We start from the raw sequence: 19518 nt of genomic DNA, 5'->3' as shown, positions 1-19518 counted from the left end.
GAAGAGGAGCAAGAATTTGAATATTCTTTCAATCTTCCTTCCTTCTTTCAAATTCCTCCTTGTCAAGATAATACTCTCCCATTACTAGCTAATTTTTAATCTACTAATATCTATAGTAAATCGAATGAAGTTAATTTGCTTAATCAATATATAGCATTGGGAAATAACCATTATGATGATGATGGCTTTGTTGATGTGTATGTTGATGAATTCCCAAGTGCGCTAACTTATGTTTCATTTTCTTAAGAATATTTTGATTTGAAAGAATTAGATCTAGAATGTGATTCAATCAAAGAAGATGTTCCTATGGAAACTTTGTCTTCATCTCACTATCCCTTGTGCCTTACTATTCGTAATGAATTAACTCATTAAGAAGATACTCCATGCTCTTCAAGGTCATCATATAATGAGGTGGATTTTCAATTGACACAATGTAGTGAGGTTATCCATGATGAAAAATGAAACAATCAAATCATTGAGTGTCCATTCTATCTCTTTTCATTTCTAGTCTTGCATGGGGAAAATCATTTTATTTGGGTCAATTATTAGATTGATACAATCTATATGTACTTAGATGTTCAATTAGAATAATATTTTGACTTGATAATCTGGTTGTCAAAGTTCTAAAATCTGATAAAATTAGTAATAGAGATGGCTTCCATTTGGTTAGTAGTGGTCTTATTAAAATCAATGTTAGTATCTATCCTTACACCATGCATGATATGATTCAATGCTCAAAACGTGATTTTACAATCCTTGAAAGTTTTGGGACTTGTCAGAAATTCAAGGCACTTCAAGTTTTGTTAATGCTTATGTCAGGATCTTGCAACTCTAGTAAGATCTGCGAACTAAGTCAGATATAGTTTTTTTTCACAAAATTATTTTCTTTGCATAGTTTCACTACATATAAATTCCTTGCAATGTGTTTGGGATTTTGTATATAATATTTATAACTTTCAAGATTCATTTTTTGATAATATTCAAGGTTCTACTCGAGTTGATTCATCTCCGTGCAAGATCTTATACTTAACTTGGGTTTGGAGTGTGTACCTCTCATAGAATCATGAAACTATGAAGTTGATCATTTCAAAGATTATCTTTGGTCAAAGGAATCAAGCCTATCAAACACATTTGAGAATAGTCAGCTCCTAGTTTTTCTTATGAATGTTATACTACTAAGATTCTTGTTCATCACACCTCAAATCCTCTTGATTACTAGTGAATTCATGAGTTATTTGGTGAATCAAATTCCTCTTCACTCATTGTATCTTGACTAGTTTCATTTGTTTACCATACTAGCATTCCTTTTCACTTCTTTTGATGATTACGATGCTACTGTAATCTGTAACTAGATACAAGGAAATGATTTTCCATATTTATTATGCAAGGAAGATGATTCTGTTGTTCAAATAATTTGTAAAGTTGTTCAAACTTATTTGTATTTGTTGTCTACTAAATGAGAATCTCATGCCACAAATGTTCCATCTGAACATAATTCTTTCTTTAGTAACTATCATTCTATTTATCATTTTCCCACCAGTAAATCTGATGACAATTGCTTTACGTTAGTTAATATTTATGGTTTATCTCACAATCTAAATACTTGTCAAATAGTTGGGGCACTTCAGCCTTCAGTGATGGTTACGTAAGGACCTAACTATCTTGACAAACCTTTTGAATATGATGAGATTCATTTTTAATTACAATATTCTCATCTTGACCCCATGATTTTAATTAAAAATTCATATTTTCCAAGATTTCAGGGTTTTCAAGAGGATTATGTTGAATTTCATGATCCAATCTATGATTAATTGGAAGCATTGTACATAGAAAGACATTTTGTTAATAACAAGGTTCAATATTTATTGATGCTTGCCACGAAAAACAACACAAATAAAGGTGCATTCACGAAAAGCCTTTGAGGTTTGTATGGCTATTGTTTTTGTTGAAAAGGTAAAATTTCAAGTTGGTCATAAGTTGTTGTTCTAACAAATTTTTTTGCTAACAGCAAAGACATTCAATCTGTTATGTAAGTTATTCAAGCTCTCTTTTTTTCTTTTGAACACTATTATATATTAATTATGATCGTTAGTATATTTTTGTTTTCAAGTAAGGAGAAATTACGATGGTTACATTGGAAATCTCATTACAGTTGACCCTAACCTCCTATCTAGCTAGTTTAGGAGTAGGTCTAGCTATATTCTAGTTTCCATTTTCTTTCATCCTATGTTTTATCTCCATCTAGATTTTGTATTTCTTTGGTTTTCTTACTTATGTCTATAACTCATGTTCAACCTCCATTTTCTTGTCTTTTTGGTTTTATTTCCATGTTTTATCTTGTTTTTTTTTTCTATTTTTCTTAATAAGACTTTGCACGAAAGATGTCTCTTGTTGGCTCAAAGACAATGTGGATAAATTTGAAAAGGAAACGGTGATGAAAAATAGTTCTTGTCTAAATTATTACCTCTTCTCTATTTGGGTTTACATATATTTAAATTAGAAGATGTACGGATAGAAAATATTATTGCTTCTAGAGGGAAAGCCTTTGTTTTTACTATGAAGCCTGTATCATTACTAGGATCTTCATTTTAGCCTAGAATTGTTTTTCAATAGTGTATCGACATGTCAACCCAACTGAGTATAGAAGGGAAAGGAGAAAATACTTAAGAGGAGCATATAACTTTAGCTATCCTTCAAATCCATTAAACAAGGAACAACATCTCCTACTCTCAATAAGTCAGGATCCCTCTTCCACTAGTACTACAAATTTTCAATAAATTCTTCAAGCATATCTTTTAGAAACTAAAATAAAGGGTGAAAAAGAGAAAGGATTCTTGCATAGAGAGGTGAATAAATTAGCTTCATTGGGGTATTGTTCAGGCTCATTGGCAGTGAAGCAATGCTTGTGGTTCCTTGAGGTGATTATGTTGGGGTATTTTCCAAGCTCACTAGTAGTGGAGAAAAATTGGGGAGTGTACTTAAAAATCTCATTATACTTACTATCCTTCTCCCATATCGAAATAGTTGAGGTATGATTAGTCTTATTTTGATGTGTTCGGAGCTGAGTAAGGCATAGAAGAGACTATATATTTAACTAGGAGAAGTGGAAAAGCTAAGGAAACCCACGTGGAAAATCATTACTTCTTGAAAAATTGATACCTTGCACTTAATGATAAAACCTAAACAAAGAAGTTGGAGTTCTACCAATGTGTTTCCAAGTGCTTACACTCCAATCAAAACCCTCCAAATTTTTTCCTACACATGAATTTTGGAGCCCACTGAGACTAATGATTTTTCATTCCATAATTGATTCATGATCAATTAATGTTATGTTGTGTTTAATTCTTCTTCTCGGTTTCCAAGTGTTGAAATCATTCACTCACACATTTCTAGCTCTTAATAAGTTCATGAGCATATTATTTTATGAAAGCTTCAGTAGCGATAACACAATCCATTAAGATAGTGCCTATGTAATGTTCAATTGTCAGTGCACACTTTCAATTGACAATCTCTCACTTTTGGTTGTGATTGTACTTTTATTGCGGTGATTTGTTACAACTATCACTTTTGCGCACCTTTGCTTTCATAGTTGTCACTTTCATGTCTGTGACTATTTACTTTTTATTATGTTAAATTTAATAAGTGTCATTTTCATGTTATCTTCACCCTAGCATGTGTCACTTTGTCATTTGCATTTGCAAGTGTTGTTTTCCCTTTTGTTTTACTATAGAAAGTGTCATCTTTTGGCATCAGAAGTGACACACATTTTAAAATCAAAGTTGTGGTTTATTGTGAGATGTAACTTTGGTACCAATGGGCCCTATTTACCACATAGACATGTACTAGACCTATTCGCAAATTTTTATGCATTGTTGTACAAGTGTCATCACTATCATCGTAAAGTGTACCCTAAGTGTCGCATTCGAAGGAGATTGTTGTTGTCACACGAAATAAGTCGATCTTGCGGACAAGATAGACCTTCCTAGAATCTAAAGAAGACCTAATGACAAGCAAACCAATCAGACACTATCTTTCTCTAAATATGCTTTAATAAACAATAGCAAACAAGTGTTTTTAGGGCCTACCTTAGGTCCAACGCTAGCTTGTGGATGCCTTCGCTCCTTTGATCCAAATGAGCTCCTCTTCGCGAATCTGCAAACACAAACAAGGAAAACAAATTAAATAGCACCTGAAAAGCCAATTGCATAAAACATATTTAACATGAAAGTCAAGGAGTCCATGAAACAAATAACATAAGATACTTGTTGAGAAAAATGAGTTTGATTGTATTAATTCAAAAGAAGAAGAACCTTACAACCTTTGCCTTGACACTGTACAAGCTCCTCCCAGGGTCCAGCAAGAAGTCTCCTCTACTTTGACAAGTTTCACTCACTCCCCAATGAAACCAAAAAGGTATGTGATCTCTCCTCTTTAGGCTTAATTAGGAAGTCTTGATTTCACTAGCATTTACCCTCAAAAATGTTCAACTTCTAACCTCCCCAGCAACTAGCCCAATGCCTGTATTTATAGTGCAATGGAGGGAGGTTACTAGGTTCTTCTTCAAAGGGATAAAGCCCTCCTTCAAAGGGATAGCTCCTCTCATCAAGGGATTAGCTCCTTCTCTTTTGGGATGCATCAACCACCTCAGAGCGAACAATCCACGTCAAAATTCCTTTTAGAAACCTCTAGAATTAACCCAAATTGAGTTTTTTAAGATAAAACTTGTGCCTTTTGACTTTCACAGGGGTCCGCACCTACACTGTTAGGGACAGAGCGGGCAAGTACGCAGCTTTTGTACACAAAAGGTGCGGGACCGCAGGTGACTATGAGAGAAAGTACGGAACCAGAGTTACATTGATTTTTAATGTCTTTCTCTCATTTCCAAAGATTGATTTGAAGAGCTGAGGTCTCAAACTTGCTTAGGAGGACAGTACAAGTGATGATAGACCCATACTGACTGCAAATAATCATGGTGACGATATTTTTGTGTAACAGATTTCCCCCTAAAGTGCGAAGTCTATAGTAGATGAGGATTTCTTATTATTTAGGAAGAGTGAAGTACTTTATCATTTCGAGGATCATCTTGTGGAGAACCCAGTCGAAAACTGTAAAAACATTCAATGCAAGATATATATATGAGATCATATCATCGCTGAGGTAGGCATTCCCATACTCAGATAAAAACTGACTAGAAACTAACTACTTTTATGATATAGGAATGATCTTGTAAAACATCACAAGTATAGACTCATGTGGACACAGTATGGGCGCATCCATCTGTTTATGAATAGTCCATTATATAATGAATACAAAATTCCTCGTAGCCTGGATTGTGGAAACTAGATCCAGGGTCTTCATTTCTACTTCCCGAAATAGTACGATTCTATCCATGCGAATGAATGTGTTGATGTCGAACATGGTAGAAACCACTTGATTACCAGTCAATGATGTAAACTGTTAACAAGTGTGATAGAAACCACCAGTGATGTCAATGGCTCTCAAAGTACCCAGTACAATCTATGAGATGCGAATAAATGTTTTGATGTCGAGCATGTCACGGAATCCTTTGATCGAAAGTCAATGATGTAAACTATCATCAAAGGCGAGAAACCTGCCATTGATGCATGCAGATCTCAAGGTACTGACGATTCCTAAATCATCTTTCTAGATAATGAGCTGATGTCAATAGAAAGCGATCCATCTAGGCAAGCCCACAACACGAAATCATAGATCAAGTTGAAGAAATTTAGTTGCAAGAACAGACTCAGGGATGGTCAAGATGGATGACAGATATTTTGCAAATGAATGGCTTATTGGTAGTGACCTCTTGAACACATAACGACACGACAGATGGTTTGGTGATAATTGACCCAAAGTTAATACCCAGAAACCAGCTGAAGACTTTCAATGTGGTTTGATCAACTGTTAGGCAAAGGATTTCCCAACCCAAGTGAATAAAAGTGTCGTGTTCAAGAGTGGTTACAAAGTATGACAAACAGGCTCATTTTTCTCTCTTTTCCCCCACCATTTCTGGCAAGTACCTCTTTATTTTTGACAAGCTTGAGGAGGATAACATTTGCTTGATTATAAGCTCATCCTTTGGATGAGTCCAACTTAGTTTAAATTCGAACCCTAAGAAGGAGTGGTTCGTTCCTGTTTGTAATCGAACAGGTCCTTTACTGTGAAATTTTAATGAGTCCAGTATAGGAGAAACTCGGCGTTTTTCAATTTTAGAGAGTCTGAAAAAACTTAAGAAAACTCCAGGGTTGACCTTTTTCATAAATTTGTGTCTCCCAAGCCCGAAAAAGTATAAAATAATACATGAGAGAACTGCTTGATCTTTTTACGACCAAGGAGTACTTTTCATTATTAGTGCCCTTGACCCGAAAAAGTAAAAAAGCGGTCAATGACACGTCGTTTTATAACCAATATCGAATTTGAAACGACAAAAATCCTGTAATCATTTCATGTTTTTACGGTCAGAAAAGAGCTGTAAGAGGACCGTCTTTTCAGTTCCATTTTAACGAGTTTAAAAGAAAAACTCGGCAATCTTTTCATGTTTCAGGAGTCAGAAAAGAGCTTAAAGGTGACTCTAAGGTTTCCCTTTTTCGTAAGTTTTAACGAGTTCGAAAAAAGGATAAAAATGTACGCATAGTTTTCACTTTTTGGTAAGTTTTAATGAGTTCGAAAAAGGGATAAAAATGTACTCATATGGCCAACTTTCAATTTAATTTACGAGCAGGAAAAGATGGAAAGAACTCGGCATTTTCATTTGTTTTACGATAATGAAAGATAGCAAAATAATCTCGAGATTTTCATGAGTTTAACGAGTCTTGAAAATAACTGAAATTGACTCAAGATAGGTTTCATTTTTACAAAAGCTTGAAACGGAGAAAAACTATGCTTCAAAGTAGTTTCATTTTTACACAAGCTTGAAACAGAGAAAAAACTGTGCTTGATGCCCCCTAAGCATAACTGCTAGAGCGTATGCCCCCCCAGCTTCATTTCATTCAACTAAGTACACTGCTGGTAATTATTAGCTAGACGGAATGAAGGTTCAGTTACGAGATCATTTGAAAGACTCGACCTAAAACTATCAGAAAATTATGCAAAAACTGAAAAAACTAACCTAAATATACAACTTAACATTTATGAGATCTAGTCAAACTCTCAACACAATTAGAGGAGGATTTGTTTCATTTTTTAACGAGCTTGACACAGGAAAAGAACTATGCTCAGATCCAGTTACATGTTTACGCAAGCTTGAAACGAAAAACTATGCTTGTTATAAGTTCGCATGCCCCCAGCATAATGACACAAATCGAGGTACATGCCCCCCAAGCTTCATTGCATTCAACCAGGTGGATGAAATGAAGGTTTACTTTCGAAATATTGGAAAAACTCGTGGGAGTTGTTTCATTTTTTAGTTAGGTTGACACAGGAAAAGAACTATCCTCAAAACCCTTGTTTCATTTTTTAAACGAGCTTGAGACAAGATAAGGAACTATGCTCATGACTACTCTCTACAATCTACCTATATATCCTAAAATCTACCTGATTCATTTTTTAATGAGGTTGACTCAGCAACAGGAACTATCCTCTAAAAAGCTGTCTCATTTTTTTAACGGGGTTGACACAGGAACAAAACTATCCTCGCTTCTACTCTCTACAATCTACCTATATAACCTACCCTTTTTTCATTTTTTAAAGAGCTTGACACAAGACAAGGAACTATCCTCATACCTGATTCATTTTTTAACGAGGTTGACTTAGTAACAGGAACTTTCCTCTAACTAACTGATTCATTTTTTAACGAGGTTGACACAGGAAAAGAACTGTCCTCATACCTGATTCATTTTTTAACGAGGTTGACTCAGTAACAGGAACTATCCTCTAACTAACTGATTCATTTTTTAATGAGGTTGACACAGGAAAAGAACTGTCCTCATGACAGCCTGTTTCATTTTTTAACGAGGTTGATATAGTGAAAAACTATCCTTGCAACAACTGATCATGGCTTCCAACTGGAAGAAAGGCATGTCAATGGATACACCTTGATCATGGCTTCCAAGGGGTATTCATCAGAAGGAAGAATAGTTCTCTGGAAGGAACACATGTCAAGGGACTCAAAAGGGATAAGAACATCATGTTCAAGTAATCCCATAGAGTTTTCCATGTCAATTACCAGATCTAAATCAAAGGAAGATGAGCAAATAGTGAGAGGCTCACTTACATCGGTAACTGAAAACATGGGACCAGTTGCCACATAAAGAATCAGGAACATTTAGGGCTTTCATATTATTGGTAGTTGAAACAAGACTAGGGAATGAAAGCTAGTCTATAGTCACGATATTTCCATTGTGAGGGAAAGACATCACGCGAAAGAGTGTCGATACAACAGCTTTCATTGCATAAACATAGTCTCGCCCAAGGAGTAAATTGAAATCCAAGGGACCTCGAACTACCATAAGATCAATACAGACAGTTTTACCTTCCAAGGTAATGGAAAAATTAGGAAGGATCCCTAAAGGTTCACTAATGGTTCTATTAAAAGCTTTCAGATTTTGCGTAATAGGCGCAAGCTGAGGGGAACCCAAAGCTTTCCAAGCAATTGAGGATAAAATACTAACAGAAGCACCTTCATCTACCTGTGTGTGATGCATGTCCCTACCACCAACCTTGACAATGATTTGGAAAGGGATGGAGGAAGGAAGACGAGGTTCTGTCAATCTATTCCAATCAAAGGAAAAGACCTCAGTACTTGGAAGGGGTTCTGTAGAAATAGGTGAAATGCCCCCCGGCGTAGAAGAATCTGATGTAACAAAAAGAACTTGAGCGGTATGAAGTTCACTCTCTAAAGGGAAAGTGGGATCGACTGAATGTGAAATTGAATCGACCACTTGATCAACTAATGGATCATCAACCTGAGTGACATGAGTTTCACTCTCCAATGGAAGAGTGTGATCGACTGTACTTGAAATTAGATCAATCACTCTGTCAGTTGACGGTAGGTTGGTAGAAAGTTTACAGTAACTAGCTGGAAATTATTGCTGTGGAACAGTAAGGTTTTCCAACAATTTCAAGGCTTCATCCATGTGAGGGCAAATGTGAGTTTAATGACTCCCTTTGCATAACTTACAAGGAAACCTAACTTTACCCTTTTTCCTAGGAACCTAACTATCACTAGTTGATGGATCAATGGAAAGTTGATGATATTTTTCTGACCATACTTCCAAGACCTTTGGAATACCAGGACAATTGATAAGGAAGTGGTCACCCTTACAAAGCCTGCAAGGGTATTTGGGTTTACGATGCATGTCGGAGTTTTCCTCAACACAACTAACACTTACGATCATGGTTGGTTGGTTGAATTCTTTCTTATCTTGCTTCTTCTTCTTCTTCTTCTTCTTCCCTTTATTCTTCTTCTTAGCCACCTGGTTACTAGCATCAAGGCTTTTACCAAGCGAAGAGGAAGAAATGGAAGAAGAAAAATTAGGCAAAGAAGGTAAAGGGTCAACAGAAGGTTGGTGATGTTGAGATGGTGAACTCTGTTGAGGTGAAGCATTCGGTTGAGGTGGAACAATTGGAGTATTTGGGGCCAACGAAGTTGAAAATAACCATATCGGTAAACCTATTGTAAATCCAGGTAATGACAAAGTAGCCATATAAGGAGGACCAACATTTCCAAAATAAGGAAAGGTACTAGGATTCTCGTTAAGAGGGGTTCCTTGGTCGGTAAATTCCAGAACACTTGCCATTATATTCAACTTCAGTGAATTTAAAACTAAAATTAACAATTCACAATTCACACCTAACAATTAAAATTCACAATTCACACCTATGGTCTCTAAAAGTAAAAACAAACAAATTAACACGCGCTATCAAATCTAGGAGTCAAACCACACACAAACAGTAACTTTCCGTACTGAAAACACTAGTTGGTGATGAAATCCAACGTCGCAGAGTTCAATACAGAAATGGCGGTTGGAACAGTTACCCCGACAACCTGCTTAATGGATAGACTGGCACAAGTTCCTCCACTTAACCATCTCGAGTGAAGAGAACCCCCCAGAAAATCCAAGTGAGTCTAGCCGACGTCTGCTCCAGGTACGGTGGGATCTTCCCACCACTGTCACCTTACGAAGAATCCTAAAGAATATGGCCACTAAGGTTACCAACTGAAACAAATATACTTGGGGGAACAGTCTACGATCCGATACGCACGTAAGGGCAGAGTAGCAAGCTCAATCCCCTTGAAGGGTCCTTGACATAATCCAAGGTTTACCAACAAGTGACCCCAGGCTCCTCGACAATGGTTAATCTGAGGTTTACTGTTTTTAATACGTGAATATCTGGCGTTGTTCCTAATGAGGAAGGATTGATTCCCACACTGGTTCGGACACGATCTCGTGCTTCTCCTTTAAGAGGAGCTTTCTAGAGCATAAATGCAACAATTGGATTTCTTCCCTACCACAAGATACAACTACTTGTTTGTTTTTACTGTCTTGGAGAGTTAATTACTCTCCCACTCCAAGACACTAGCCTAAGCTAAGTTGGTGTATCAGAGCCCTAGAAATAAAAATGTTACTAGATGAATTTTAATTAAGCGCTATGTTATTTAGGTTGTTATTACTCAAAGGGTAAATGGATATGAAACCAATAGTGTTATGACCCGACTCAAAACTGAATGCAACCAAATATGATAATGTAATCCTTTCAATTCGATGAATCCTAACTAAAGTAAGGAGAGAATTTCCATTCACTTCCAACAATGCAAAAAATTGATCACTAAGAGAAAATATAAAAAATTCTCTAATGCGCTAATTTCACCAAGAAAAACTAATGCAAATCAATTTCAAAACATTTTTTTTATTTTTATTTTTATGTGTTAAAAACAAGCATAAAAATATGTAAATTCAAATCAAAGAAAACCGATCTAAATCTACGATTGATTTTTCAGAATGTAAACTATGCAATTGTAATCTATGCACAATCCACTTGAATAGTATGCAAATGTAATCTATGCACATTTTTCATTCATATTCTGAAAATGAGAATTCTAATTACGCAAATGTGATCTATGCAAGAGAATTCTCAAACACAAGATGATTCTAATGTAATCTAAGAACCAATCAAGTGCAAGTCAAGAAAATCGGGTGAGAGTTCCAAAGATCAAAAAATAAAAACACTAAAAGGCGATTAACACTCATACACTAAAAGCAAAAAGATGCAAAATTGTGACAATACTGAGACAAACCTCCAAGTAATGACCAAAGGAAATCAAATTAAAAATTTCTCAAAAAAGAGACTCAAAACACCAAATTGATAAAAGCTTAAAATGGGAATGGCAATGGAATGAACCTAAGGAAAGCTTCTGACAGGTTATATGTAGGTCTGGGCAGTGGATAACAATTTATAAACAAACACTAAGCTGACTAATAGAGGAAATCTTAGGGTTTTTCAAAATTTTGACAAGGTCCGCAGGCCCACAGTAGACACATGTGCGGTCCCGCTCTGTGCTAAAAGCCAAGCTACGGGTAAGTACGCACTGTGTCAAACAACTAGGGTGTGGTCCTCTCCCAAAGCTATGAAAAACGAAAAATAACCTTGGATCTACAAACTCTACCCAATTTTACACACAACAAGCCAAAAACAGAAACAAAAACACAGTTTCTCAGGTCAAAGTAAAAACAAGGAAAACAATCAAGTTCCCCAGCGGAGTCACCATTTTGTGACACGGAATAAGTCGATCTTGCGGACAAGATAGACCTTCCTAGAATCTAAAGAAGGCCTAATGACAAGAAAACCAATCAAACACTATCTTTCTCTAAATATGCTTTAATAAACAATAGCAAACAAGTGTTTTTAGGGCCTACCTTAGGTCCAACGCTAGCTTGTGGATGCCTTTGCTCCTTTGATCCAAATGAGCTCCTCTTCGTGAATCTACAAACACAAACAAGGCAAACAAATTAAATAGCACCTGAAAAGCCAATTGCATAAAACATATTTAACATGAAAGTCAAGGAGTCGATGAAACAAATAACATAAGATACTTATTGAGAAAAATGAGTTTGATTGTAATAATTCAAAAGAAGAAGAACCTTACAACCTTTGCCTTGACGCTGTACAAGCTCCTCCCAGGGTCCAGCAAGAAGTCTCCTCTACTTTGACAAGTTTCACTCACTCCCCAATGAAACCAAAAAGGTATGTGATCTCTCCTCTTTAGGCTTAACTAGGAAGTCTTGATTTCACCAGCATTTACCCTCAAAAATGTTCACTTCTAACCTCCCCAGCAACCAGCCCAATGCCTGTATTTATAGTGCAATGGAGGGAGGTTACTAGGTCCTCCTTCAAAGGGATAAAGCCCTCCTTCAAAGGGATAGCTCCCCTCATCAAGGGATTAGCTCCTTCTCTTTTGGGATGCATGAACCACCTCAGAGCGAACAATCCACATCAAAATTCCTTCTAGAAACCTCTAGAATTAACCCAAAGTGAGTTTTTTAAGATAAAACTTGCATCTTTTGACTTTCACAGGGGTCCGCACCTACACCGTTAGGGACAGAGCGGGCAAGTACGTAGCTTTTGTACACAGAAGGTGCGGGACCGCAAGGTGACTATGAGAGAAAGTGCGGAACCAGAGTTACATTGATTTTTAATGTCTTTCTCTCATTTCCAAAGCTTGATTTGAAGAGCTGAGGTCTGAGACTTGCTTAGGAGGATAGTACAAGAGATGATAGACCCATATTGACTGCAAATAATCATGGTGACGATATTTTTGTGTAACAGTTGTATTACCATTGGATTGAGTGGATCATGTTGTTCTTGTGTACTGAGTATTCAATGTTGTGTCATCAATTGTTTTGAGTGTGTGTGATCATTCACAAGTTAAATCCTTGTCCCACTACTAATTCATTGATCCCAACTTGACCCAAATTAGCCTTCTTGAACTGTGCATTGCATAGTAGGAAGGCTCAAGCTTCGCCCTTGACTTCTGAAACTATGTAATGCACATTTCCTTCCTCCAAGTACTATGCAATGCAAAGTCTCAGTATTCAACCTTGGTTGCTTGACCTTAATAATTATGCAATTTACCTTTCCAACCGATCTCCTTCTGCCTATTGCACAATGCAAAGCCTCAAGTTGTCTCCCTTTCTCCTTGATCTATGAAATCCATAGGCCTCTCTCTCTATTGTAACATGAATTGGGAAAATTCAAGGCTCAACACTAACTCACTAGGTTCCTCAACTCTGTAGTGAATTTGTCCAGCCTCTAGAACTGTGCATTGTGCAATATTAAGTTTCAATCCATCACTCCTGACCAATGGAACTATGCATTGCGCAATCCCTAAGTTAGCCTCTTAGTAAAACACCCAATTCCATCTCAATCATCATTTTCATGAAGAAAGTTAGGCTAGGAATTTTTTGTATTGAAGTTGTCTTATCATGAGTGATTTCTAGTTGCAAGTACCTTATATTGACATGACAAGATGATGATTGAAGAGAAGGAGAATGATAAAATTCTATAAGACACTTGGGAAGTTGTGAACATAAGATGATCATTGAGCAAGAAGATAATGGGACACTATTTTACAATAGAATACCAATGAGCAAGACCACATGAAGGATCTATACCATTTAGCCCCTTGGAGGGTGAAGATAAAGAGCAAAGGATATATTTCATGATGATGAAGTACTAAACAAACCTCTCATGAAGGTTGAAGACAAAGAAACGTTAGAAATAACCTGGCATTGCCACTTCATCATGGAGTCCATATCATCATTTTCATGTTATGATTTGTACCAGAGCCATCAAAATGGCATGAGTGTCCATGTGCCTTGCCACATCATTTGTGGATGTAATGATGTAATTATCAAAATAAATGACAAGATGTAATGTGTGGAAGTTTGAGAGTCATATGTGGAATATGAAAAATAACATAGTCATATATGATCAAAAGAGTCTTTTAGAAAAGTCCAAAAGTCATATAGAAGTATAGAGGTCACATTAGAAGTGGAAGAGTCATGAGGGAAAATAAAATGAGTACAAATGAGTACAAATGTATTATACTATCATATGGATCATCTCCTCTAGATTCTGGCAGTGTCCCCTCCTCCAGGCAATATGACCTTGAGAAAAAAATGACTCACAATCTATCATAGAATAAAAATAGTAGCATGAATATAATTCTACAAAAATCTCTATGACTTGACCCTCAAGGATGGACTATTATCTAAAGAATCAAAGGGATTCCAAGGAGGATGAATGCAGATGCTTAGGGTGAAGAGAAGGACGAAAGATTCTGTAATAATGCACCTAATCCAACTCAAATGAATAAGATAAAATGTAGCTTTAAATTGATCTCCTATGGAAAGTAAGCCTATAGAACATAGGTTGAGGTTGCAGGGACAACTACGAAAGTTCATCTCTGGTCACTATGATGATAGGTTCCTCCCTGCGGCTAGAGAGTTGGAACTACTATGTTAAACACTAGAGCACAATAATTGTGGACAAAACTAAGTCAAAGGAAGGGTCAATTCTCAAGAAAGTGGTAAATAGTAAAAGGATTGATGAGTACTAAATCTATGGAGAAAAATAGTCTGATAACAAATTCCCCCTAATGCACAACATCAAAAGAGTAACTAATTTCTGAAATGATTTACAATAAAGCCCAGAGGTAGAAATGAGACCAAGGAGACAAAGAAAAGGAGTAATATAAGAAGAATCCAAATGTTGAAGTCTCATTTGTGTTAAAAATATCCCCAAGGCAGACATACCTATTCCCGGCCGTAATGAGATACTAAACATGGTTGTAAAACATACACTATAGATCCGTGACATGAAATTCTAGCACATGGTCACGAACAATACTAAGTGGATCCATGTGACTAACTAGAAAGATAATAGCCACTAGAAAATCAAAATGAATCTATATCAAAGTATACATAAGTACATCTATTGACACATGTCAAACAAGAGGTGCCTAAAAGTAGTCCTCAACGTACATAAAGGTATACATAAGTCTAACGCATATTGGGGATGGTGCCCTATAAGAGTAAGATGTTTGTAACCCAGGTCTTTGACATAACCCTAATGGTATAAATCTATGGAATGGGAATAGATGAACTAATGTTGAGAATGGTAGAAATCGTATGAGTATCGGTCAATGAGGTGTACCATTAAAAAACATGAAGCAACCCACCAATGATGTAAATGGACCCCAAGGTACCAAGTACAATACACTAAGTATGAATAGATGTGTTGATGTTGAACACTTCCTACCTCAAGTGATCAAGAGTTAATGATGTAACCCACTGTTGATCATAGGGAAACCTACCACTAAGGTCGACAAGCTCTAAGGTACTACTGGTTCCTAGACCAAGGTCAAGGGTAATGGACTGAAATCCATAGGAGAATATTTGTCGAATGAGAGCCTTGATGTATCCCCCATTAGTCGATGTGGAATAAACTGAGATGATGCAGTGAATGGATGAATTCATGAAGCAATGAAGTACAACTGACACAGGGATGGATGAAAAAAAATGTTCAATAGGAAACTATAGATGGTCGACACAAGCAAATAATTCCCTTGAACACATAATGAAACAACACATGAGTGACTTGGAAGCATCACTAATGGGCACCATGTGATATCATGAAATAACACAAGAGGCATTAAAGAACATTGCATAGTAATTGGAAGAGTAACTAGTTGGAGGAGTAGATAGACTCGTATGTATAATACGACTCCCAGGAAAGCTAAAGCCAACTATAAGATAATGATGGAGATAGGTGACATGTTCAAGGGTGACATTACTGACATTTCCATTTCAATGACTAACAAAAATAAATTTTCCCTTCCCATTTTCTCTTTTTAGTATCCTTCATGGTTTCATTAGCATGAAATAGAAGACAAGAATTATCAATAAGTTCCTTTCTCATAAAGTTTAATGAGGTAAAAAAGGAGATCAAAGTACACTCATACCCTTTTCACAGTTTAACAAGATTTGAGAATGGAAACGAGATTTATCATCGAATTTTAATTTAATTAACGAGTCAAAAAGGATGTAAAGAACTTGAAATTTTCATTTAGGTTTTATGGGTAGGAAAATATGTGAAATGAATATTGGTATCTTTCAAAGGCTTAATGGTTCATGAAAATATGGCTAAAATGTACTCGGTGTTATTAATTAGTGAAGATGAGAAAAAGGAAAAAAGGGGATCAGTGTCATTCAATTTTTAATAAACATAAGAAGGATACAAAGGAAGCTCATCTTGGAAGATAGAGCGGTATAAAAGGTAGCAGTTGGTTCTGGTTTGATGGAAATACTCAAAGGATGACGAGGCAAATAGGTTGGCTAAGATCACCCATCATAGTGGTCCGTCCAAGAAAGGGTAAAACATAAACTGAAAGAAAATGATAGGCCAAGTAGAGGATGACAATGGAATAAGGAAACCAAGGCTTGTTGTGTAGAAATAGGTTGATAGAATATGGTAATGATGAGGGATATATTGTGGAATCCTTCTGGGATGGGGCTAGAAATATGGTAAATAAGAGGACGTGAGGCTCATATTCTAGGTCAGGGTGGGTCAAAAGGAAGGATCATGAAAAGAAGATCAATGAGACACTGCATGGATACCATCACGATAAGGAGGGACTAATTTAGGGAATCCATGATTAGGTAGGCTCTACTACAAAAATAAAATGTGCATAGAGATGAATGACTAATGCTACAACTTGACAAGATCATATGTAAGGCACAATGATGGCACTGAAGATCAATAATGCAATGGTGATGGCTATATGTGACCTACCTCTGTATGTCAGGTTAAAGAGAAACAAACATAACCTATAATGGATGTGTTATTATAAATTCCATCCTATCCTATAAAAGCAATCCAAAAATACTATACCAATGGTTAAATCACGAGGATTAGGCAAAAATAGGGCCATATATTTTTATTTTTCTAGTTTAATATTTTTTTTTTGAATTTTTGGCATATATGATGTACTAGAAAAGAGATCACATGACACACCATACCAAAAAGGGATAAAAAATAACACTCTTATGTACAATATCTACAAGTGAAAATTATTCTAATAGGTCACCTCAATGTGTGTCCGTTGTCAAGCATAGGCGAAGGATTTCCATACATGAACTCATGGAAAAGTGGGGTTACCATATGGCACACCATGATGGGGCCATGCCATAGAATGCTTAATTTACTAATACCTAAAAGTTGATGATGCTAGGGAACACCTAGAATCGTAGGACTATGAAGAATGACTCAATGACATAGAAGGTGAGTGGTCTCATGAGCTAGTGGAACTCCTTGACAAGGACAATCATGATTTAAAAGGGGTACAAGGAACTTGTCGATAGGTGGAGATGTGTGGGAAAATTCATTGGAAAGTTCGGCATAAAAAATGTAGGACTGGACTTAGTCCAAGGGTGACACTTCTAAGGAGGGATGGGGAGATTTCCCTTGGATCAATTCAAGATTTTTTTAGTCAATATATACCTTTTCCAAATCAAGGAGACTAGAGGAATCAAGGGTCGTAATCTCCCTAGGATTTTCAGTATGTGAATCCATGACCTCCAATATGACTCATCAATGAGGAGACCTGATGTCAAGGGAGTCATGTGGAAGAGGCAGAGTGATGCCCCATGCGGGAAAATGATACCTGTCATATTCCATATTGGGATGGAGTTTCTGAGTAGCATGAAGAGGTACTAATGGGACTGTCAAAGACGTAATATCTTCCACAAAAGTGGTGTATTCTCACCATGATAATATACATCTATAGAAGAAGACACCTCCCAAGGTTCAGGAGACCTATGGGGTCCAAAAGTGACATAATAGATCATGTGAATAGGAGCAATGGTAGAAGAAGAAGAAATGTTGAGTGTAGGTAAAAGAAATACTTCAGTAAGGGATGATATTTTGAATAAGTCTGTGCCAACACTATCATAACATGTAGGGTTATCTCCAACAAGTGGGATAAAATTCCCCATAGTGGTAAGTTGGATTAAAGACACACAATAGTCTAATTTATCTATCATGACTATCTTGCCTTGATGGTGAGAGAAAATAACATGAAAAATGAAATATGTGACAACACACATAGCATAAATCCAACTCTAACCAATCAGTAGGTTATCATCCAAGGAAATGTCGAAAACTTTAACATATATGTAGGCATTATTCCCCCCTGAGTCAATGGAAAACATGGGAAGAAACCCCTAAGGTAGAAAATGGTGTCCATCATATGGCTGAAGAGAGGTAGTATATTTAAAAAACACTACAGAAACAATAAGTTTCCAGCATGATGTTGACATAACATAGGTAGAAGGCCCTTCATCCACCAAAGTGTGATATACATCATGAGTGAAAATACGCACTACAATTTGAAAGGAAATGTGATGTGAATGTCTACCATGAGGTGCATCGACATAAAAGGTAATCAAACATGACTTTAAGGGTTCGAATCCTTTGATGGAAGTAAATAAGTCTTTTTGTTGCTGAGGGAAGCTTTGTAAAACCTCGAAAGAACACATGGCATAGGGTGCTTGGGAAACATTCTCAACAATACCATAATGTTGGGAAGCTCATGCATTGGGGTTGTGTGTTGAATTTTATACTACACCCTTGAGTGGGAAATATACTTGTTCTATAGGCTTATCTAACATGAGAATTCTAAGAGAAGTAGCAGGGGTGGTCGAGTCCTTAGGAGCATTACTCAACTTTGGAAGGCCATAGGATTTTTTTGACATTGTCATGTTAACCTCTTCTTGACACATTAGGATTTTTGAATTGGTAGCAGTAGGATGGAATTGTGGCCCTCCATTGGCCCCTAGTAAAAGTTTAGGATCTTGTGAAACCATTTGTTGTTGTGGATGGCTGGGATTGGATGAGTCAATATAGATGGTTGCTATGAAGTAGTCGGTGATGCAAAGAAATGGTGGACTTTATCCATACATGGGCACTCATGAGTTGAATTCTCACCTTGAAAAATTTTGCAAGGGAAATTAATCTTACAACGTCTTTCTCTCATGCCCCTACCTTGAGTAGGTTGGTTTTGTTGATTCTCCTAAGCAAGTTTGTTATTTTGCTTATTATTTTTGTTCCTTTTCTCACCAAGTTGTTGAGAATTCTTATGTGGTATGGACTTCGTTGTAAGAACGTCGATGAAATTCTCAGAAGAAGTGGGTACTTGTTAAAAGAAAGGGGCACTCTCTAGGTCTTCAAAACTAACCATCATATACTCTAGTTGAGTAGCTAACTGGATCATAGTATCAAAAGAAAGAGAATCAATTACTCTGTCAATGTGTGGTCCAGGTTTGGTTCAGTGTGGGTTCGTTGAAGGGTGAGGATCATTGGGAATAATTTTATATAATGTACCCACTTGAAAATAAATCAAATCAAGGTGTTTAAAATGTAAAATGGCCCGCTCATCTATATTTTCCCCAATCAGAGTGACATCCTAGGTAATTTGAGGTTGAAGGCATGAGGTGAACC

Source organism: Pinus tabuliformis, chromosome 7 (genome assembly GCF_031772625.1).
Source record: "Pinus tabuliformis cultivar Carrire ecotype Pingquan chromosome 7, CPIR1, whole genome shotgun sequence".
Lineage (NCBI taxonomy): Eukaryota > Viridiplantae > Streptophyta > Pinopsida > Pinales > Pinaceae > Pinus > Pinus tabuliformis.
The sequence above is the reverse complement of the archived record's forward strand: the minus strand, read 5'-3'. Positions refer to the sequence as shown.